Below are 22,943 nucleotides of genomic sequence, written 5' to 3'. Positions count from 1 at the left end.
ATCACAACCTAATCACAACCCTTTATCATCAGTCCTAATCACAACCCTTTAGTCTTTTTCTTTATATGTCATATTAAGAATAAAACTGAAACGTTGCATTCTGATTTCTAGGGCCGTATCCGACTGTCTTCTTCCCCTCACACCCAGGCCATCCCCCTCCAGACCCTCTGAGCTGCTCCTCTTCGGTCCCTGAAACACACCATTTCTTTGATGACATGCACACGTGTTCTGTTTTCCATGCAACATCACCTCCCTCCCTTACCTTAAATTCTTTTCTTATACAATTTTCATCCTTTTCCCACTAAATCTCACTTCTTTACAGGGACCTTATCCAGTCAACTAAGGAATTCTGTCTCTCCATTTGTTACCTTCACGGCATGCATCACCGCTAGAAATTGTTCTATTAGCTTGTTGTCCATGTCCACGAGGGCTGACAAACGGCCAACTTATTGACTCTCGCCTTCCCACCTCTTAGCAGCGTCCCTAATCCGCAATCATGCAATGAAATAATGCGTAATAAACAAGTGATATTTTCCCACCTCAAATCTCTGCCATCAACTTAACCTGAGAGATAAGTATATAATGACTACATTTTCTAAAGATAACCTGTGAATTCTTAAGTTTCTTACACTCTAGGAAACAGCCAAGCCATACTTCTGCAGTTGTATAACAAAACCTGTTTGCCTAAGGGAATGCGTGAGGGACCACCTGTATCAGCTACCTTTCCTATAGTTGGGAATAAATGCTCACAGAAAAACAACTTCAGCAAGGAAAACTTCTTTTGGCTAAGGGATACCGTAGGGCAATGGAGTGTAAGGCTGACTCTTTATCTTCTATCTACACTCAAGAGGATGGTGACCAGTGGTGGTGCTCTGCTCACTTTTTTTAAAAATTCATTCCAGAATCCCCAAACCCATGGAACAGTGCTGTCCCCCTCTGGGTGGGTATTTTTCAATGGTGATTATAGTCATCAGGCTGATAGTGAAGATCGCCCGTGCCACCATCCAGTTGGCAGTGAAGATTAGCCACCACTGCCATCCCCTGGACCTTGCTTACTTGTGTGTACATCTTAGGATGGCATGACAACCTCGGCAACCTCTTATCCCTGTCTTACCGTAGTCTAAAGTGATGGTAAAATTAGGCATCATTATAAATCCAAGCAGTGAGGTTAAAGGGAGGTGAGTAAGACCTGAACCTTCCATAGGTTGTTTGAAGCCTCAGAATGTGTGAGCTGATCCAAAGAATTCGGTCTACATTCCTATGCTGCCCTGAAGGAACACTTTGAGATGGTAGGCACTTTTCCTTATTCTGAGGGAATGTTTGCGAACGATTCCCTATGTTTAGGGACATATGACCCTTAGGAATATAAGCTCCTTTGCCCCAGTGGATAAAGGCCAAGATTTTTCTGTATGTCACCCATTTTTAAAGGAATATGTCAACTTTCTATTTTAGATCTGCCCATGTGATGCTATCAGTGGTCCCTTGGATTCTAAAAGACAATAAAATCAGGGCTTCCTTTTGGATTCCCATGAGCAGCAAAAAAACATCTCAGGATGAATTAGGAAGGAAGCTTCAGGCAGCCTCAGGATGTTAGGGGTTTCAACTCCCTTTGACAGACTGAAGAGTTTTCCTTGTGTGGATACCACCAGGGGAGGAGGACAAGTTCATCACGTATGCTCCCCTGGGGCAGATGACTCAGTAAGACTGGAGAACCAGAGGATCAGAATGGGACCTAAAGCCAAAAGTCTGACGCTCTGATTTATAACACAGGTGCCCAGGAATTTAAGATAAACCTACACAAAATCCCCCAATGCTTGTGTAGCCTTTTGGATCCCGTTTTCAGCAATCACTTCGTCAGCTTCACTACTACCCCGACTTTGTTTGTTCAAACCCTTCATCTATTACTTGAAATTAAAAATAAACTCGGGGGAGGGGGGAAGTAGCACAATAGACATTCAGACACTAAGTGATCACACAGCACTTGCCACAGAGAGCGGAACAATGAAAATCCATCACCCAGTAACGCTGTGTCCTGTGGTCCTAGACTTCCTGTTGCTTTGACCCTCTCCTTCCGGCATCCTGTTCTGGGACAGAAATGACACCACAAAGGTTTCCTGTGCCTCTTCGCTCCTGACCCCTTGCTACATCCTCTCTCGTCTATTTGGAGAGCAATGATTATGTTCCTGTGGAATTCCTCCCAGAGCGTACACTTGATGATACTTCTTATTGCTAATTTGGGAGTCCAGGATTGCTGGCCGAGGACCATGCTGTGCTCATGTCTCCCACTAGCCACCCACTCAACTGGCTTATTGCAAGGTGGGAAATGCTAATTCTCCCCTGTCGCTGGTGGGGCCCCTTCTTCTCTGTGCTGATTGTCTGGGACAAATTAACTCCTTAAACTCCTTCAGACACTTTTCCAAAGTCCATTCATTTTAAAAGGTTTAGTTCTGGTGCCTGGGATGACTGGGGCAACCGTGTGGCAGGTCCTCTGCATGGAACCTGAGGTCAAGGATAACAAACCAGGGTCAGAAGCTCTCTTGTTTTTCACTGTTTATCCTGAGCCTTCTTTTTGATCCTTTGGGGATCCATGCCTAGAATTAAGATTTGAGTCCATTGTTTAACACCCATTGTGCTGACTAGTTTTATGTCAACTTGACAGAGATGAAGTCATCTGAGGGGAAGGAACTTCAAGAGAAAAGACCTTCACAAGATCAGGATGTAGCAAGCCTGTAAAGTATTTTCTTGATTATTGATTGATAGGGGAGGGCCCATCCCATTGTGGGTGAGGCCATCCTTGGGCTAAAGGTCCTGAGTTCTATTTAAAAGAAAAATAAAAGGCTGAGCAAATCAGTTTGAGCAAACCAGTAAGCAGCATCCCTCCATGGCCTCTGCCTCAGCTCCTGCTCCTAGTTCCTGCCCCATTTGAGTTCCTGTCTTGACTTCCTTTGATGAACTGTGACATGGACATGTGTAAGCCATAGAAATGCTTTCCTCTCCAACTTGCTTCTTGGTCTTGGTACCACAGCAAGGAAACCCTTAGCCATCCTTCACTCTAGTCAGCACAACAGCCAGCACCTTGGTGCTGGTCACAATGTAGTAAATACAAATTGTGGTCACACCCCCACAGACAAATAATTGGAAGGAGATGGCTCTGTTGCCTTCCTGGTACTCTTCCCCTCAGCTAGGCATCATGGAAGGTTGGAAGAGGGCAGGTCAAGTAGAGACTGGGCAAGGGCTTCAAGGTGTCACTTACTGCTGAATGTCCCCTCTGCATCAGTCAGTGCTCTGAATAGCTGCTTATGGACACCCACAGCTGCTCCATACTGCTCCAGATGTGCAACTGAAATTTGCTTTTCAACTGTGCCCGTTGGGCACATAGTTTCATCTTCTTCCTATCTCTACGTCTTTCTTTCTTTCCCTCTCAGAGAATATGCACCTGTACACCATTATTTTACCTCTCAGATATCAGGAATTTACTCTTGACTTTGTTCAAGGTCACATATCCAAACCTTTAAAATTCCGAAAAAGTATAGCCGAGAGACTGCACAGAGAAGTCACGGAAAATGTGCTTCGTCGACGGGAGGTATTGATCTATTTTATGTTGCCATAACAAAACATCCGAGTCTGATTCCTTTATGAAGATTTTAAAAAAAAAAAGTCTACTTAGCTCACAGTTTGGGGAGGTGAAAACCAAAGATTTGGGGACCCCATCTGTTTTACTTCTGTGGGATCCCTCCCAGGCTGGGTGACAATATGACAGAGAAGGCAAAAGGGAAACTGCAGAATTTAGAGGAGACCAAATTAATTAGTCTCGCTTTATAAAGAGCTCTCTCAGGAGAGCTGGTCTACTCCAGAATATTAGCATCAGTCTCTCCCATCATCCCTGCATCACAATTGTTTGACCTTCTCTCCAGCCCTCCTTCAAATGAACATTTGGGGGTGGGGGTGGGGAACACAGATAAATCCAAGCCTTAGCAGGAGAGAAGGAGAAGGAAGGGAAGGGAAGGGGTAGATCATTCTAAGGCCAGGAGAGTGCTCTGGTCCTTCCAAGCTTTCCAAGTGGCCTTAAATGTAAGAGACCCTCCACCATTTTGTTGTGTGGCAGTTAAAGATGGAGAAAGGCTGCAAGAATTGAGCCATAGCGAAGTACGACAGCAGCACTGACCGATACTGGGAGCATTTGATGGTGCATCCACAATGGCAGACTCCCTGGCTCTCAGGAGCCACTTAATAGTGTGCTCCCTACGTCATTGATGAACAAATAAAACTTAGAGAGGTTAGAGCATTATGGGATTGCTTTCTTAGAGTCTCTAAAGGGAATCTCTCAGCTTCTAGTTCCTCTCTGGCTCTGAGCCTGTAAAAGACAGGAAGAGGTGCTCAGTGTCTCCTCTTTGCCCTTGATGCTTTGATATGTTAATCCTCCTTACTGGTCTACCTGGGTGCCCTCCTCCTCAGCCCCAGGTGCCAGGATACTGGTCTCTCCCACCCCTGCTGGCTCCTGAAATTACCACCAGGCTTCCTGCACCGATTGCATCCTTATCCAGTGGGGGTAGGGTTCTATCTCTTTCAGCTGGATGGCAGCAGTGCCTTCCTGAGTCGCTGCTATGGAGACAAAGCACAGGTAGTGTTTCCATTTGCCACACTTACTATTAAAAGCCAGGCACGAAATGTGAGCCCAAGATGTTCAGCAAAGCAACCTGGAACTTACCCCTTTTTAAAAATTCTAATAGAGGGTAATTCATGCAAGCTTGTTGGCAAGCCATCTGCCTAAGGGACTGAGCATGGGTTAGATAATTAAACTCAACCTGTTCTTGCATGGCTGTCTGACTTACCATTTACCTTGTCTCAGACTCCTCGCCTCCAAAAACCCCCGCTCTCCATGCCCGTTAACTCATTGTTCCCCCAAACACCTGTCCTACCTTCTTATTTTGACTCATCCCTTCCTATCCACTTGGAAGGCCTTTACCTTCCTCTCCAAATCCTCCTAGAGGATCAGTCTCTCTCCTGAATCCCAACAGTGGTAAGCCTGGTGGATACCACCGCCCTTAGTCAATCGTTAATCATGGGCTGCCTTATGATATTTCTTCGTTGTTACCTTCGACTGTTATTTAGATCTTGAATTTTAATGCGACTGTTTCCCTGTGTTGTTCTTTCCTTAATTGGAATGTAAGATCTTCAAGGGCAAGAGATATATTTTATAATTGTAACTAGTATGTACTCATTTGTTTCTCTCTCTCTCTCCCCTCTCTCCTGTGAAACTTCATCCAATTACTTTGATAATAAAATATCATATCTACTAAATATTGAGTGAAAAGCACGTGTCAGGGATTGAGACTTTTAACCCAGAGAATTGAAAGAAAGAAAGGGAGGCCACAAATACGGTTCTGCAAAGGTCAGAAAGAGTTTCTATAGAGAATCTAAGAATTCTTTCTGTACCAGGAAGCCCCACCCTGCTCCCCTCTTCCCAAATGAAAGGTATATGACATCACAGATACCCCAAAGTGTTTTGCTGCCACCATAACCCACCTCACCATGGTACAGCACACAGGCTGATTTCAGCTCTTTTGGAGAGCTCTCCCAAGACTTGACTAAAGCTTTCACTCTGGGTGTGGTCACTTCTGCAACTTAAAGTAAGCACTATGAATCTCATTACACAAAGAGATGTCAAGACAAACAGAAGAGACAGCTCTAGGATGACCTGATGCTTACATTGACTGGAGCCGGTGACAAGTTTTTAGCAGATAAGAGTATATCAAAATCGATTACTATGTCACACGCAAAGTGATTATACAAAAACTACTTTTGTCTTGTACACCACCTTCTTGACAGTCTTTAGACTTTCGCAGGGAGCTGACTACTCAGTTTTGAGCAGTCCTTCAGAGTGTCTCTCATAACAACAACAACAACAAAAAAGACTCCGAGGGGCTTAACCTATTAGTGACCTTGAAGCAGGGTCCTCCCAAGTGAGACTTATAGCCCAATGACATTGCCGTGGCTGATTCTAAGCCAGAGAAGCAAGCTTAGCCACCCAGATTTTGAGAAGGATAAGAGGCTGGTCCAAAGGTAGTGAGTTATCTCAATTGCTTGTTCAGTCAGTTACAGATTGAAGTCCTGTCCTATACACCCCCCTTCTCACTACTGCACTTGACAAAGCCCACCTACCCCAGAACTCACGTAATATGCTTTAAATTGGGCCTGTCAGCTCACTTTGGGGTCTATCTTAGTAATGGAAGACCCCCACCCCACCCCCAGCACGCTGGACCTCTGCAGAATAAAACACTCATTGTGTTCACATACTCTTTGAGTCCGGGGTATCATCCTTCAGTGAATCATGGACCCTTACGACTTCTAACCACATTAAACATGGACTGCTTTAAGCTACAAGGTTTGCAGATCCATTTGTTATGCAGCAATAGGTAGCTAATACAATATTTAATTATGGTAAGCCATTTGGAAAATGGGGGGAACATCTGAGTGCTTCTGATTATGTTGATAACACTTTCCTTCTGGGAGCTTGAAAACTTGATCGTTCATTTCATATAAAAGAGTTGAGCTGGCACAGAATGGCTGCCCTGCTCCTTTCTTTGTTGTCCATGTTTTGTTTTTTTATCACAGAGAAACTGGCTGATGGTTACCAACAGACCATGAGATAGGCAGATTGTACAGCTAGATAAATATCTGGTAAAAAAAAAAAAAAAAACAAAAACAAAAAAACGTAGCATGGTGGAGTGGGTCACTTAGCTTGCCCTACTTCTTGAGAAGATTACGGAACGACTGTTTGCAGCAGTGGCTTCATCTCCAAACTCCAGCCAATTCCAGTAATCACTCAGGAAGCTGCCGAGCCACTATTTCACTGTGTGAGATTATACCTTCCCTTCTCAGAACAAATCTCATTGGCTTAATGGAGGACCAAGGGCCAACCAACCACAGGCCATAGGCCAAGTCTACACCACGGCCCCTTTCTACCCCGACTTACCTGACCATGGCCCCCGGTGTTTGCTGGGATAAGACCAGAGCTGCTTTTGCCCTGAAGAACAGTTGAATGGTTAAGAGAGAGTTGGTGAAATCCACAAATCCTAAATTTCTCCATCTGATTCTCTACAAAAAGAGGATGCCAATGTTACCCCTACTTCAAGGCAATGATTTCCAAACTGTCTTTGAAGAGATATTATTTCTCTAGGGTGTTAGCAGTATATAGAAAAACAGTTGATTCTGATGTCAACTATTTAAGAAAAACTGAGCTCAGTGGCGTTAAACTAGTTCATGAATCGCCAGGGTGAATTTTAGAGTGGTGACCTTGAAGCTCTTTGGGGTGTAGGTGATCTCAAGGGGCCAGTATCCAGGTCGACAAGAGAGACAATGGAGCTATGAAAACATTAATTCTCAAGTGTTGACTTTACAAAACAATGAGTAAACACAAGCATCGCCATTTTTTTTTGAACTTTCAAAGGACCCCTAACAAATTTTAAATGCACAAAGAGATGGCTACACCACTTGATCAAGAGTCAAAAAAAAGTTGACACTTGGAGAAATAGCTATAAATGAACATAAACATACTTGCTAGATAGAGACTCAGTTTCTGCAGAAGTGACCAAGTGAAAACAATCCAAAACCGTAAGGTGGAAAAACAACAAATTGGGATTCGGTCTTAAGTTTCAGAGCATTGAACCCCATATTTTGCTGGGAGATGAGATACCCCAAGGCCCACAGCAGGGAGTGAACAAAGATCTAAATAATCAATTTGAAAAGGAAAATAAAAAACAGATTCTGATACAAAACACACACACACACACACACACAAAGAGAGAGAGATAACACAGTGAGAAAATTTTATATAAATATAAAAGGGAACCCCAGATAGAAATGTTCTTCCATTTCTAAAGTGACATGTGAAACTTACCAAGTTAAGAGGCTACTTCTTAAAATAGTCTAAATTAGGGCATTCTCTTTATCATAAAATGGTTATTTTTTTAAATTGCAACAATGGCTTAATAAAAATGTAGCACAAACATGTGGTAAATCATTATGAAGAATTTATTTACTTTTTAAACACTATGTAATTTTTCTAATATTAAAGATATTGTTTGAGAATTTCATACATGAGTAAATACATTATTTTTATACTGCCCTCTTTATCTCCTAACTCTTCTAGTGTGGAGCATACCCCATGTCTATCAAATCTATGACTTCTTTTATTGTTATTACACATATGTGTGTATAAATACAGCTCACTAAGTCCACTTAGTATGTGTCTCAGTCAGGGTTTCTATTCCTGCACAAACATCATGACCAAGAAGCAAGTTGGGGAGGAAAGGGTTTATTCAACTCACACTTCCACATTGCTGTTCATCACCAAAGGAAGTCAGGACTGGAACTCCCACGGGGCAGGAAGCAGCAGCTGATGCAGAGGCCATGGAGGGATGTTACTTACTGGCTTGCTTTCCCTGGCTTGCTCAGCTTACTTTCTTATAGAACCCAAGACCACCAGCCCAGGGGCGGCACCACCCACAATGGACTGAATCCTCCCTCTTGATCACTAGTTGAGAAAATGCCTTACAGCTGGGTCTCATGAAGGCATTCCCACAACTGAGGCTCCTTTTCTGTGATAACTCCAGCTTGTGTCAAGTTGACACACAAAACCAGCCAGTACAGTATTACTCACTCGTACAGTATCACTCACATGTACTCACTCAGTACATGTGTTTAGGGATGACTACTTGGGACTAGACAGCCTATCAGGGGGCTTATGCCTAGAAAATTCTAATTTTCTTTCTCTTAAAAACTAATTGCCCACAGCACTTTATCTTGGAGGATGACTTCATGAGATTTTTTCCCACTCACATTGGGATGTCACATGAGCTGTCACACACAAGTCTTATTTGGGTGGCCACATTGATCTTGAATCTAGTCTATAAACCTTTATTCTAAAATGCAGAGGTAACTCTCTAGAATAATATATAACTTGCTGCAGGAAGTCAGCCACGGGCTCATGGCTCAGAACTACATTACAGCTGTCTCTCCAATCACACCATACTATCCTGCTTGCTGCCTGAATGACACATTTTCTGGGTGACTGTCCAAGGTTAGGAACTGAGTCTAAAGGCTTGGCACACAAACTTTCAGTCTGACTCAGCATAAATCTGGGAAAAGAACACTGACACAAACTGGAGGGGTTGAAATGAAGAGTAAATTTCAAAGATGACACCAATATAATAGGATATATGGTAAAGTGCGTCCCATTGTCCCAGAACTAAAGTTCACCGGCGATCTCACAGTGCTTGCCCATGGCTTCGTCTCTCAACAAACACCATTAACATACATGGAGAGTTGCTGGGGATGCGCAAATGTTGAGTAGCAGTGGTTGGAGTCCCTGTTCGTGAGAACAGTCTTTCCTCCGTTCTGTCACTGTGGATGGTCTTCTCCCTAAAACCAGAAAAGGTGGTCTCCAAACAAACTCTGAAAGGGACTCTAAGAAAAATGGATTCTGGAAACTAGTTCAACTGCGTGCTTCAAGGTCATGACTGACCCAGCCTTGGGAGTGGGGATTCAGACACCACAGCACAAAATAAGTCATTTGGCTTGTGTCCCTTTGATTTCCGGGTACCTGCAAAGGTGAGGAGATAAGGAATACCTTGAGTATGTGTCACCAGAAATCTTTTGGGAGGTGCATATTTGGGTTTAAAAAATAATGTTCCTGTAGAGTCAAGAGGCAGTGAAGACATTTGTTCTACTTAGGAGCTAATCAGGTGTTAACCTGTCATCAGGTCACATCATTCAGTATACCTACAAAGTGGATATGAGCAGCTCATCTCAGGACTCAATGGCTCTGGAAAATACATAAAACCTCCAGTAGTCTCTACAGCTTAGTGTGATACAGTGTGGAAGTTGGTGGAAAGACAGGGATGATGGAACTGTGGGACTGTGAAAGGCAGTCTGGTTTCTGGTTGAGCTAAGGCTAGAACCCTGGTGACCCTGAAGGGATGGTAGGCATTTGGTCTGACTCCCAGAGAACCAGGCCCCTTTCAAGGCCACAGCCCACCATAGATTTGTGGCCATCAGTCACGTAAGGGCAACACTTCAAGTCCCTCAGATTGAGGACGTGACCATAGGTCGTGTAGGCTTAAGACATATGTCTTAGTCAGGGTTCTCTAGAGTCACAGAACTTATGGGTAGTCTCTATAGTATGAGAATCGGTTGATGACTTACAGACTGTAGTCCAACTCCCGACAATGATCAGCAGCAGCTGTGAATGGAAGTCCAAAGATCTAGCAGTGGCTCAGTCCCATGAGGCAGGCAGGCAGGCAGGAAGAAAAGAGACTCTTCCTTCTTCCAATGTCCTTATGTAAATCTCCAGCAGAAGGTGTGCCCCAGTTAAAGGTGTGTGCCACCCTGCTTGGGCATGGGGCTTGTTTTGTCCCAGGTGACGTTGAACTCAGAGATCTCCTTGCCTTAGGCTCCTGGGATTCATAGCCACTTTGCCTCAAGATCTCTATACCAAGAACCAGGTTAGAAACTTGTATCTCCCCGCCTCAAGATCGGGATCAAAGGTGAGCCTTCCAATTCTGGATTGTAGTTCATTCCAGATATAGTCAAGTTGACAACCAGGAATAGCCACTACAACATATCTCCATTTTAATGAGGTACCTACCTGAAGGCCTGTAGGCTTAGACAATAAATGCCAGTTGTAGGATTAATGGTGTGGTCCCATGTCCACTTCTCCACAGGGCTTCAGCCGCTCGGGGAGGAAAGGTGCAAGAAGCTGACTGCACTTGCCCCACACTGTCACCAGGCAGGTGTTGGGCCACTTTTGGGGTGGGGGAAGCATGGTCTGGCTCGGGTGTCCCTGGGCCTGCAAGGAGGCCAGGGCTATCTGGTTCTCAGACTTTGGCATCCAGGCACCACTGGGAGCCTCGGAAGAGCTGAGAACAGAGTGGGGGCCCATAGGGCTGGATCTAGAGTAGGGCTGAGGAGGAAAGGAGGGGGAGCTCTGGCTGGTCTCCTGAGAGTCTTTGGCTTGACAGCAGTAGTAGGCTTGGCTTGGTGGCTGTGGCGGCGAGTCTGGGAGCTCAGGGAGGCCATCTACAGGAGATTAGAAGACGTCTCTGTAGGGTAGGTTACCCACAGTGAATCCTGATGAAAAGAGACAGTCAATGGTTTAAAAACATTTACTGTTATAGTGGAAAGTGGATAAATAAAACTGTACCCCACTTCTCAGGGTGGGTCTGAGATTAAATACCTTTTGCAGGGAGGAGTGTCTAGGAAGGAAAGGTCATTGGCTAAGCCTCAAGGCCTTTAGGTACCTTACTATAATGGAGCTCTGTCTTGAGTCTACGTGACTTGTGGTCATGTCCTCTACCTGTGGATGGGGCTTGGGGTGTTGCCCTTATGTAACTGATGGCCACATATCTATGGAAGACTGTGGCTAGTGACGGGGTCTGGTTCCCTGGGAGTCAGGCCAAATGCTTACTGTCCCTTCAGTGTCACCAAGGTTTCTAGTCTTAGCTCAACCAGGAACCAGGGTGCTTTTCACTGTTCCCTATGAAACCATTCAGGATTTCCACTGGGCCAATCAGGGAAAAACAAACACAGAGAAGCTAATGATATTTTTCTTGCTCAAGGCTCAAGATGCATTTGATCTCTGGGCAAAGGTGGGAGAGTCTAATGAAAAAGGTGTCAGGATGAAGCTGAATGTTCTTCTACAACACGCACATGCTCATAAACATGTGTGTGCATGCCTGCACACACACACACACACACACACACACACACACACACACACACACACACCATGTATATCGTGGCTGACACATGACATGAGAACACTCCTATCAGGAAAGGCCAGGCCGAAGGAAATTTCAACCAATACCCAACATTCTAGTCCTGCTCCTCTGCTGCCCAAGATAATAGGGCTGAAGCCAGGGCCAGGGAACTTAGGAAGTTAGAGAAAAGAGTTCACAGAGCAAGGTAGACATAAGTAGGTTGTCAACGTTCAAGTTACCACAGCCAGAGAGTGGAAGTGCGAGCTCCAGAGGAGGAGATGGGGTATCATCTGCATAGGATTGAAACCAAATCATCAAGAGAAAGAGAACAGAGTTTTGCTTTCAAATTTATGTTTTATTTTTGTGCATACGTGGATGCCTGTGAGGGTTTATGGGCAATATGTAAATGCAGGACTCTGCAGAGGCTGGAAAGGGGTGTCAAGACTCCTGGAACTGGAAATATAGATGGTTGTGAGGCACCATGTAGGTGCTGGGAACCAAACCCGGGTTCTCTGCAAGAGCAGTATGTGTGGTTCCTTAACTACTAAGCCGTCCCTCTAGCTGCAGAAATGAGTTTCAAGTGACAAAATGAACTGTTCTAACCACTGAAGGTGACAAGAAAGGCAGAGGAGCTGGCCAAGTTGCTGTTGAGGCTGCAATATCTCGTCAGGAAACCAAGTCCATAGTAGTTGGAAAGAAGAGGCTACTATTGGATATGTTTTTAAAATAGCATAATTTTTTTTAATAGAGAGTCCCTAATAAGGTAAGCACTTTGAACAGAACCGTAGGGTTTGCATTTCTGAGGTCTTCGTTTCAAGGGATCAGAAGTCGATGCACAAACGTTGTTTTTCTCCATTCTGTAAAGGAACACATAGGGAGGGAGCAGGGTGCTGGTTATCAAGGGGCTAGCCTGCTACTGTAGCCTTCTGTCTCCTGTTTACATCACAAGGCATCACTCTCCCTCTCAGACCCACATGTGATCTCTTTTTAATTGGGAACAGAACTTTTCAATCCTCGAGCCTAAAACTTTTTAATTTAAGTAGGAGGAGGAGGAGGCAGGGAAGGAAAAGAGAAAACTTTGGTGTTTTCCTCTAAATTTGAGAACCTGATTTCTCTCTAGTTTTATCATCAATATGAAGGCCTTTGTTGTTGTTTTGTAGGGTTGTTTTTTTAATGACTCTTTTCTTTTTACTTGATTCCCCCCCCCCCCACAGTTCACTACTCAAGCCTAAATTTATCTGTTTTTAAAAAAATCCATCTGGCTTTTGTGTTATGGAAGCCCACACAAGCCTGTGCCAACCACTCCAGAAGCACTGCGCTATCCGACGAAGGGACAGCGAGCTAATTAGGGCCTGAGTTTCCCAATAAGGAACAAAGTAGGACAGAGGGTTGAAGGATGCCAATACTCAGGAAAGTTTCAGAGACCAAAACAGTTTGCGGAGCGGAGGAAAATGGAATAAATGACTTGGCCGATTTTTCAAATCCTAACCACCCCCCCCCAAAATAAACATATCTATTCCCATATGTATCAACAGACAAATGTAAATACCATCCAAACAATGTCAATCTAAGATTAACAGGAACGTGAAATATAAATAATTTTGAATATAAAGACCAAGACGTGTGCCGAGAAACGAATGGAGCAAAAGTAGAAATCAAATCCCATTACACTGCACTCTCTGTGAGCCACGACTCACCGGGAAACCTGTATTTCTCTGCCTCCGGCACACTTAGATTTGTTTACTGGTCTGAACAAAGCTTCACCTTCCTCTTATCAATAGTCTAATCATGTTTAATGAAGTAGACTTTTTCGGGTAAAAATGTAAAAGGCGGTCCAAGAGTTACACTGCTATAAACGAAATGCATTCTCTTTTGACTGCGTAGTAGTTTGTAGAAATGCTTTTTGTAGAAAGAAAATGGAAACCATCAGTTGGGGGAAATGAATCTGTTTCCAATCGACTGGGAAAAGTGTGCGTTTAACGTGTTGATAACATATTTCCACCAGACTGGATTGCCTTACACAGACACCTGCCAACCAAGAAGAAGCAGGTTCGAGCCTGAACTTTCTTCTCCGTCCTGCCTCAGATGTGTGTAGGGGGGATGTTTCTGCCCACCGAACCTTCATTGGCCCCTGAGAACAAGAACGCCACTAACCACAGCCAGCCCGGCAGCATGTAGGAAATGAATTAAAATCCATTCGTGAAGTGTTCCTTTGAGTCCTGTACGGAAAGGAGATGTTCTGATTGCATGTTGAGGCAGATGAGCTCAGGGTGTGGCTGTGTAGGAGCAGTTCTTTGGTTAAAACTAAAGGGCACAAGACATCCCCCTCCTTTAAGATCTGTTGCTTTCAAGAAACAGATTCTCCTGGGTAGAAAAGAAAAGTGTTGAGAATCACCAAAATGGAAAGAAAGTAGAGAGGCGGGTGGGGAATTTTCAAGGGAACGCAAGCCAGATGTACTTCCAAAGCCCAGCCATTGTCCTGTTAAAATGAAACCCACTAAATGTAGCCACATGATCATCTTCCCAACCATCTGCTCTGCCGTTGTTCTTGATGCTCACAAACAGATTTCAGAATCGAATCTGGCCCTCAGTGGGTTGAAGAACAAGCAAGATCTTCTAGGTGCCATCAGAAAGTTTGCCGATTAACCCAACCCCTCGTTCTGGCACCAGAAGCCATCTGCCTTCCTCTTCTTTGCAAAGGATGGTGACGCAGGATTATAGATTGTTGAATCCCACATTGTTCAGAGGACCCAAGTGAGAGTTGAAAGATACCCTGATCCCGGTCCCTCCCCTTCCTTCTCTACCTCTTTGACCTTCAGACCGCCATGCTACCTTCCCTTTGACTGTTGTAATCTTTCACAACTGGATTCCTCCACTCCACATTCTTCCGTTCTGTGCTCCATGGCAGAATGATCTTTGTTAAATGAGAATCAGCCTGCGTTCCAGCGATTCTACATTGCACTCTGAAAAAAACCATCCTAGCTCTCTAATATGGACACTTTATATGCTAACTAGCTCCTCCAGTTTAACAAACTGCCCTAAAACTCTGTAGCACAAAACTCTAGTCAGCCACTTCTCCTGTGGCCATGATTTTCTGTTCATACTGGATAGATGTGGCTGGATGAATGCATGCCTTTAGGTTCCGTTTCACGTATCTTGGTGTCTTGTGGGCAAACCAGGCTCTGACAAGCCAGCCTGAGGTTTTCGCTGCTTGCTTCCTCCTCCCCCTCCTTTTTAATTTTTCAGGCATGGGGGAGCAGGCAGTATTAGCAGGCTTAGGTTCCAATGTTCAGGTTCCAAAGACCCACATGACGTTCATTTTAAAATCAGAAGAAAAACTTCAATATAACAATGAGTCTATAATAAATCTGCTAGTGTATTTGTTTATTATACCAATAATTATAAAAGACCACTTAAATATCTTTTGATGAAGGAGGTAGCCCTGTACATAGAAATACTTATGGCCATAAAGTTTTTAGTGTATCCTTGTGGAGTGTTATTCACACTAAGAGCCCAGAGAACTGATTTTGGTTTTCAGGCTTTTTTGTTTGTTTGTTTGTTTGTTTGTTTGTTTGTTTTTTCTTAATTAAACCATGGAACTTTGTGAAACTCACTGTTGCACCTAGAGGAGCAGAGGGTTAACTCTCTGGAAAGGCCCCCAAGGCCTGGGAGATGTTTTTGTTTAAGCTCTATACTCGTTAGCTGGCTTTGCCTCCTCTTTCTGTCCGAGGGCTCTCCCTTCATCCATAAGACATGCGATCTTAAAGAATGTCCCATCCGTGGCTGATTATTGACACAGTGGGTAATCACACAAAGTAACAATGGGCCACTTAGGCAATCTCCTTCTGTAAGGGTCAGAGGGTGACTCTCCTGTGAAGGCTTGGCTTGCCTTCAAGGGTGAACTGATACATATGTTATCCAAACAGAGGTCTCCTTTTTCTTTACACGTAAGTCCAATGTACACAATCAATGCCATAACCTCAAGGGATTCAAAGGTGACACAGAGTGGAAGTCACTCAAGAAGATATAGAACTGTCTTCCACCAATGGCAAGAATTAATTTCTACCAGAAACAACTTGGTTTGCTGCTGCTGCTGCTGCTGCTGCTGCTGCTGCTGCTGCTGCTGCTGCTGCTGCTGCTGTCTGCATAAAACATGATATTTCCTGGCGGCCTCACATGTGCACATATTTCCCTGGTTTTAAAGAGACAGTGATATTGTGTTACATCACCTCACACTACCTGTGTCTTGCAAGACTCAGAATCAGCGTTGTGATTTTTAAATGATTTTGACATCATTCCATGAGTTTTACTAAGTAGCTCATGTCCTGTTTCTGTCTAACTCTTAATGACTCTGAAAACTTGGGTGACCTTGTCTCTTTGGTACACAAACCGCAAATGACAAAACCTCCAGGCTGGCAGTGGTCATGACGGCCTTCTAAATGTCGACACAGATTCTGTGATTGCTTCCCTTACTGAACTGGGAGAGAAACCTCCAAGGAATTTTCTGGAATGTGGACACAACCTGTTTACATATGGATCTTAAGACCCACAGCCTTGCCTTCCTGGGCCTCATAACAACACAGTTTCTGATGTGTTCTACCTTTGGGGATTTATATTTTTTGTAGGCCATGGTCCATGCATGAGAGGAAACATCCCCTCCCCGCCATGCTCTCCCTATTTTCATGCCTGAGTTTCATATGCTTCAGCAAGTTACTTGTTCATCCTTGTCAGACATCGAATGTGACACTGAGACGCCTCTTCCGATAATCTGGATGGATGCTGTGGGATGCTTAGTGTGACCTCTGTGGAAGCATTTCCTGAGCAGGAAACATCTAGAAGCCAGACCATGAACATGGAATTTTGGACTACATATCCTTGATGGATAAAAAGAAATGTGGGGTGTGTGTGTGTGTGTGTGTGTGTGTGTGTGTGTGTGAGAGAGAGAGAGAGAGAGAGAGAGAGAGAGAGAGAGTAAGAAGGGGAGGAGAGAGGAGAGAAGAGTGTGGAGAGGAGAGAGAAAGTTTAGTACACCCTAGAAATGCCTTATGGGGAAACTGCCTTCCATTTCCTCCCCAATCCTGAGGATGTTCTTAGAGGAGGGAGGACTCCAGACTGATTGAAGGGCACCTACTGAGCCACAGTTGGTTTTCTGAGTTGTCACATCAACCTAATGCAATAGAGAAAGGAACTGACTTTGTACAAAGGAACCAAAGGCTAGAGCAATTTAGTAACTCTTTCGGAAGTGGCACAGGACGAACTAGCAGTGGGATACTCTCTGGCCGGTCCCACTCCAAACAAGATCTGTCCTCAGGAAAACAGGGTTGAAGGCAAAACACTTGTATGGACTCTATTGATCTCCACACCTCTGCTACTGAGCCAACCTGTAGTCATGTTTGGGACCAGTTTTAATCAGACAACTCTTTCTTTAAATGTAAGTAAGGGAAACGGCATTGTAGTACACACTCAGTCTACATTGGGAAATGATAAAATCTTCTCTCTGTGAGTACCCCAAACCAATGATAGCATGAAATATGTATATACGATATTTTCTTTAAACATAATTCTCTCATTTATATATACATATATCTATATATATATATCTGTGTATATATATCTGTATGTATGTACATATCTGTATATATATGTATGTATATATATATATATCCTAAACAATGTTTACTTTTTAAACTAAGTTAGAGTCATAATAATAACTAGTACTAAAATAGAATATTTATAACAGTGTTGTGTAATAAATTTGAACCCTGGGTAAGGGAGCCATGGAAAGAAAATCCACAGAGATGAAGGGCCCACAGTATTCTTATTAAACATATAGACAGAGAGCCAGAGAGATGTTCGGAGCTTTAGAGCACTTGCTGCTCTTGAAGAGTACCCAAGTTGGATTCCCAGCACCTAAATAGTGGCTAACAACTGTCTACAATTCCAGTTCCAGGGGATTTGATGTATTCTTCAGGCTTCCACGGGCATTGTACACATGTGGTGCACATACATCCATGTAAGCAAAACTCACATACACACAAAATAAGAATAAATCCCCTTAAATAATATAGAGAAATCTGCTTAAATCCAATGTCTCCCTAGATTAGTGAAAAATTAATTACCAGCCCAACAGATGGCATTATCCAGTAAAGGGCACCTCAGAACTCTATGTGCAAGAGCCATTTTGTTAATATCATTAGTTTAGTGAAAGTAAACATCTTCAAGTACAATTCAGTTTGGGCTAGTTCAGTGTCTCTCAACTTTCCTCATGCTGTGACCCGTTAACACAGTTCTACACGTTGTGGTGACCTCCAACCACAAAATTATTTCTGTGGATACTTTAATAACTGTAATCTTGCTGCTATGAATTGTCATGGAGGTAGAGGCTTGCCAAAGGGGTTGTGGCCCACAGGCTGAGAACTATTGACCTAGAGAGAAGTTCAACGGTCACCATCGCATTCTGCCATTGTACAGAACCCAAGTTTGGTTCTCAGTACCCACAACCATCTGTAACTCCCGCTGTAGGAAACCCCATGACTTCCTCTGACCCCTACAAGAACACATACACACGTGAAAGAAAATCCTTTTTTTTTTCCAACGTGGAAAGGTTTAATAAGAGAAGAAGAGGAGAGGAGAGGGGAGGGGAGGGGAGGGGAGGGCAGGGGAGGGGAGGGGAGGGCAGGGGAGGGGAGGGGAGGGCAGGGGAGGGGAGGGGAGGGCAGGGGAGGAGAGGAGAGGAGGGGATGGGAGAGGAGAGGAGAGGATGCCATGAGCATGTGGAGGGAAGCTCGGGGTGCTGGAGGGGAGTAGAGAGAAGGGACAGAGAAGGGAAGAGCGGGGAAGAGAAGAGATCAAAGAGAAAGCCAGAGAGAAGTAAGAGCTGAAAGAAAATCTTAAAAAACTTTCTAAACTATGGAAGGTAAAATACCAACAGCACGTAGTCCAAAGATTTCCTTGGTGACACCTTAAATATGGAGTTGTGAAGGAAGCTGGGATCTAGAAAGAGGGTAACAAGCAGACACTTGGCCAACACTTGATTCAAGAACTCTGACTTCGGTGGCAACTATCACCAAGGCCTTGGTGCAAACCCACCATGAAGCTATGCCCATGCGATGCTGACCTCCTCAGCTCTGTCAGCAATGGCACCGGCTGATTCAAGCACCTCCCAGGACCTCCGGGAACTGAGGGGCAGGCACTCTGCCGCTACCCATGCCCAAAGCAGTCCAGAACACAAACAACAAATATCCAAGAAGCACATCAACTCTTAAAGAGTGACTCAGAAGACGTCTAGCAGTCCATGGCACAAGGACAGTCAAGTACTGTTGTCCTATCACCCCCACATTGTCACCATTGTGAGGCGTAGTTTCTCACACATCACTTGGCTCTTACTATGAAACCTATTAGACACACACTTGGAAAAGCGGAGCTCTTACTAAGGAGAAAAGGATATAGCCTGGTGGCATCGGAATTCTTCCAATTCCCAGGAAAGACTTGGGTTAAAACAAAATGTGTTTGGGAAAAAAAAAAACTCATGTGTAAATTGTGGAGTGAGCATAAATTATGCTCTAAGCCCACTTTCCTATAATATATTCACTCTGTACACATTCTACAGCAATGATAAATCCAGACTGACTCTAATTACTATGGTATCTATCTGTGCTCTCAAAAACATGCATGCATAAATCCTAGAAACCCAACAAATTATAAAACAAAAACAGCTGAAGGCACATGTGATGGGGAATACCCTGAACTTGCTGATGGTCCTAGCATTAGCTCGTTGAAAGCTGCCAGCTCATCCCGTAATTTCCCCTTTCCTGTGCTTTAAGCGTCCTCTTCTTCCCAATGATGCTACAAAACAAGTTCATATATCACATACAGTACATTTCTCCATGTTTTCCAGATGGCATTTGATAAAATGGAAACAGAAGAAAGACATAAGAAAGAAAAATGGATGCTTTGCTACTTTCGTTGTCAAAATAGCTTTTCCTTTGGTAAAGAAACTTCGAGAAATGTGCTTCGTTTTGAAAGACGCCCTTTGGAGTCACAGGTTCAGGCCACTCTGTCCTCAGTTAAGCTATGCAAAGTAAAGACAAAGAGTTCTTTATCTGGAATGTAAGTTATTCTGAGCTCACGCTACATGGAAATCAACAATGGTTTTAGGTGATCGGTTTAGACATGATTTGACTTATCTCAGTAAATGTCCCACCCTGACCGTCAAATTCAAAGGAAAAATTCTACAGTGACTATTCAATTTATGTAAAGACTCCCTGTATAGACTCCAAGATCACTAAGGTATAAATTTTCCTAGTTCAGATATCTGTAAACTATTTGAATAGGTCAGTTGAGAAATGAAAATACTGTGTTAGACTATGACCTTCACTAATCAAACTGCCAGCAGATATCCCTGAGATGCCATTTCTCTTTAAAAAAAAAAAAGCAACATAAATACATTTTATTAGTCATTCATGAAGCAGACAGACACACAAAGTATGATAGGGTTCAATCAAGCAAGCACGATTATATTTTCAGCCAGGGAAGAGAGCAAGCTAATGGTTGGTGCCATAGTCCTTTAGGTCAGTCCTCAATGAACCCAAGAACTGTCTACAGCACACTACCTCGAAAAGATTACAACACTACCTCTCCAAACTGCCTCCCTGTGGACCAAGCTTTCGATCACAACGAAGCCTTGAGGGACACTCAAACCACACCCACATCAGGAAAATCATCAGCCAAGGAGCTCTCCTGAAGGAAGTAATGATCTGAGAGTCTTCCCCTCAATAACCTTATTGAAGCCTTTTGCAGGAGCTGCCCCTCCATTTTACGTGGCCGATTTACCCTAGGCTCAGCTTTGCCTACAGAGACTCAACGACAGTGACGCCTCACTGATCTGAGGCAGAAATGAGCTCTATGTTCTGCCTAAGCCGTTTGGAAAAAAAAAGAGGGGGGGGGTTAACTTCTGCCTGATAGGGCTGGAGACTAAAGGGATAAGGGCAGGAAGTGGCTGGCACGTGACTGGTGCATAAGACCGAAGAACGGTGTAAAGTCCTTTCTCCTTTACATTCCTTCCTGGCGCTGCTGAGAAATGTTCGCAATCTCGGGTCCTCCTGTGGTCAGATGGCGTGGAGATGTAAGATCGCTCAACACCACGCTACGGCTTCTCTGGTCCACATCTTGCTTCCATCCAAGCCCCTCATACAGGACCTTAGAAGCTTTTAGCCCCAATGCTGAGCCAACATCCTTTCCCTCTCTTCTACGTGAGTAACCTCCAACATTTGTAAGTTCAGCGAGCATTGCCTACTGACAGAAACTTTATCTACGTTTTTCTATAAAGGAGCAAGTATTTATTGATGATCCAAGTCCCTGGTGATAAATCCTTGTCATGGCAACACCTTGTTTTACAAAATGTCAAACACCTGTGTTTTTAGTTTGTGCTAGGAGAGTCTAGTGGTCCGGTGGATCGTGACAGAGCTAAGCTAAAATCAACTTATGTATGACCTAGAGCCTGTTTTCTTCTCATATATGTTGTGATGGCAGCAGCACAAGTGTTATCCACCAGAGATAAATAGGCGAGCATAGGAACAACCCCGAGAGCAAAGGTCCTAAAGTAATCCAAGCAGGTGCCACCTATTATAAGCACGAGGGAAGCTGCCCATGGAATATACTTCTTTACAGACCTGGAACGACCATTCAGAAAGAATTTGGAGCTCTTATCAGAAACCATTTAATGAGAAATGAATTCTGAACTGTGCTTCCTCTCGCCCTGCCCCCTGCACAGAATACAAAGGTACAGGGAACAAACACAAGTGTGTAAGAATGGAGAGAGAATGTTTGCAGAATTAAATCCAGGTAGTTTTGGAAGAAGGACATATGTTGCAGCCTGGGTGACTCTTGATGGAGTCAAATCAATTCCTTTATTACTATGTTGTTGGGAGGGAAAGAGAACATATTTGAAAGCACTTTGGAAAAGCTCTACAAAACGTACCAATTCATAGGTTATTGAGGACAGCCCTGTACTGGGGGGGTCAGGAGACATAAATGCTTGTATCTGCTTCACCGTCTCTTGGATGCATGACCTTGGGGCATGCACTTATATTTCACAGCCCTCAGATTTCATACGGAGCAGACTTACGAATTTGAACGAATTTGTTCCGAAAGACCATAAGATTTTGGCTCAGTTCCTCTTGCCATTCCCCAACACTCCTCTGCTTTCCAAGATGCGTGCAGCCATTAGACTCCTGTGCTCCTGGACTCCCGAGTGATTGAGAGCCACAGCTCAGGTTTGATCCCCCAGCACTGTTCCAGGAGGTTCTAAATTAGGAACACACACACACACACACACACACACACACACACACACACACACACACACACACACACAGAGGAGAAAGACAGATGGCAACAAACGTGCTAACCTTTAAAAAGATCCCAGTCTGGCTACCCCAGCAGTCTGGTTGCAGGGATCTGTACCCAGAGGAGCAGAGCCAGGTGAAGATGTCCAGGGCTGCCAGCTCAGAGGTTGAAGATTCAGCAAACTCTGCACCCCCTGCCTGAGAAAGATCAACAAAGCTCTTGCTTAACAACTGCCCAGCTCCCTGGGGTCTGCGTGGGACAAGAGCCTGGGAAAATCCCTGTTTTCTCTTGTTTCAGCTCCACTGGGGGCAAAGCAGCTTTGCTGACCATTTTAGAAGGAAAGGAATCTCAAAGAAGACTTTGGAATAAACGTATTTTCTTTTGTTTAGCAGAGCTCCCTATGTTGGGCAAGACCTTTCTGTATCTCAATTAATTCAGCTCATGTCGTAGGTAGGTGTTTCTTGTTAGGACAGCAACAGACTTTTTTTGTCTCCGTAGCACAAACTGGTCCTTCTAGTTTTACAGGCATTTTAAAAAGTCAAATCTTTCCTGGACACAGACACACGGAGAAATGCCAGGTGAAGGCACGCAGTCGTGAAGGGGAAGCTACAGGAACGGGAAGATGCAGGTGTAGGGGAAGGCACAGGTAAAGGTGAGTGATTCTGAGAGAAGCTAAGGGGAGTCAGAGTCCAGGAAGGCTCGTTTTCCTAAGGGGTTCAGAAGGGCAGACCTGCAAAGACTGCAATCACCTTGGCCTCAGACTTCCAAGCCTCCAGAAGTGCAAAGCAAAGCCTGGTCATTTTTCAGCCTCCCAGTTTTTGTTTACTCCATTATGTC

The 22,943-nt window shown here is 44.1% G+C and overlaps 1 long non-coding RNA gene across 1 annotated transcript; it reads right to left on the bottom strand.

Moving 5' to 3' along the window:
• Positions 1–8,190: 8,190 nt before the first annotated feature.
• Positions 8,191–22,293, bottom strand: LOC134482985 (uncharacterized). Its single transcript, XR_010059766.1, has 3 exons — positions 22,169–22,293; positions 10,207–11,130; positions 8,191–9,604 (listed from the first exon to the last, which is right to left on the bottom strand). It is a non-coding gene; the product is annotated as an uncharacterized LOC134482985 (long non-coding RNA).
• Positions 22,294–22,943: the final 650 nt, after the last annotated feature.

Source organism: Rattus norvegicus, chromosome 18 (genome assembly GCF_036323735.1).
Source record: "Rattus norvegicus strain BN/NHsdMcwi chromosome 18, GRCr8, whole genome shotgun sequence".
Classification (NCBI taxonomy): domain Eukaryota; kingdom Metazoa; phylum Chordata; class Mammalia; order Rodentia; family Muridae; genus Rattus; species Rattus norvegicus.
This window is presented reverse-complemented; position numbering and strand designations above follow the sequence as displayed.